The 1,567-nt window shown below is 50.1% G+C and overlaps 1 long non-coding RNA gene across 1 annotated transcript in view; it reads right to left on the bottom strand.

Moving 5' to 3' along the window:
- LOC108448676 overlaps nt 1–1,561 on the bottom strand; it is a 5,665-nt gene extending 4,104 nt beyond the window's left edge. Inside the window, exon 1 of the long non-coding RNA XR_001864641.1 lies at nt 1,315–1,561. This is a non-coding gene — a long non-coding RNA (uncharacterized LOC108448676). The remainder of the gene's footprint in view (nt 1–1,314) is intronic.
- Nucleotides 1,562–1,567: the final 6 nt, after the last annotated feature.

A 1,567-nucleotide genomic window follows, 5' to 3' on the forward strand; every position in this document is an offset into this window, starting at 1 on the left:
CCTGGATCCCTTAAGTGTCCATGGCCAGGCTGGATGGGGCTTGGAGCAACCTGGGATAGTGGAAGGTGTCCTTGCCCATGGCAAGGTGTGGAATGAGATGGGCTTTAAGGCTCCTTCTAACCCAAACCATTCTACAATTCTATGAATGATTCCCAAAATAAGATTTGAAAGACTATTACAAAAATAAAACTTTGCCATAAAACACTCAGGCTGTAGTTCAGTTCCTTTTTGAGGACTTCCCACCATGTTGCTGGTTCTACATTGCTAAAATTCAGCAAATCCCTCAGCAGAAGCTGCTTTTCATGTGCTGCCAGATCTGAACTCATCTCGAGCTCGTGACAGGGACACAAGCAGCTGTGGAGGCCACGGCAATGACTAATTAGCTAAAACAGTGCTTTTGATCACCTTTAGATGTCCCATAGCCTCTAATTTGCATTTTCAATTTATTAAAACACTTCCCACACCAAGAGTGCTTTAAAAAGCCATACTGAAGGCATTTCTGAAGCAAGAAATGATCAGCCAGAACTTCACAACTACAAAGCAAGTGAAAATGGGTAGAGCTTAAAACACTTCCCTTCCGCCCAGGATTGGGGCAGAGCCTGACAAACAGTTTCAGATCTAACAGTGGGTGACCATCCAAAGAGGGGAAATTTGTTCTCCATCTCTAGTGCAAGTTACTGCATCTTTTTGGGCTGAGACTTGTCCTGATCTAAAACCGAATCCAGAAAAAAATAAAGAATGAATTAGTTGCCTGCTCTGTCCTGTTGCATGGAGCACTGCTGCCTGCACAAGGGAGAGACAGGAGGCAAAAATCCTCATTCGGCTGCACACCAGCATCAGGCCAGCCTGAAACATTATCTGCAGCCAAAGCCCGCCCACCCGTCCTGGCTCTGCACACAAAAATGCAAACCTGAGTTTTAAACAAATCACGCAGAACCAAAGACCTCCAAGGTCATCACGTCCAACCTGCGAGCGATCCCCACCTTGTCACCAGCCCAGAGCACTGCGTGCCACGTCCAGGCGTTCCTTGGACACCTCCAGGGATGGAGACTCCCCCACCTCCCTGGGCAGCCCCTTCCAAAGCTTAACAACTCTTTCTATGAAGAAATCCCTGCTGGTGTCCGCCCTGACCGTCCCTGACACAATCTGAGGCCGTTCCCTCTCCTCCTGTCCCTGTTCCCTGGGAGCAGAGCCCGACCCTCCCGGCTGCCCCCTCCTGTCAGGGAGTTGTGCAGAGCCAGAAATTCCCCCCGAGCCTCCTTTTTCTGCCAGCTGGGAGCCCTCTTTGAGTAGGTTTGTTTCCTCCGTTTTTACCAAGTTAAGCCAGATGACTGCATCAGACAGCTGGTTTTGGGCCAGCTCAATATCAGCCTGCCTAATTTTGCCAGGGGCACGTTTGGTTCAGGCCAAGTCAGGACACAGCTCCTGACACGCTGCTGAGCCAGGCAGCTCCAGCTTCATCCCATTCCCAGAGACCTAAAAGGCAGAAGACAGAAATTACTCGGAGGCGTAACTTAAGTTTCACCATTGCCAGGGACACCCCGACAGCTGTCAAGGCCTGCCTGCG

This window comes from Corvus brachyrhynchos, unplaced genomic scaffold, assembly GCF_000691975.1.
Source record: "Corvus brachyrhynchos isolate BGI_N302 unplaced genomic scaffold, ASM69197v1 scaffold166, whole genome shotgun sequence".
Taxonomy (NCBI): domain Eukaryota; kingdom Metazoa; phylum Chordata; class Aves; order Passeriformes; family Corvidae; genus Corvus; species Corvus brachyrhynchos.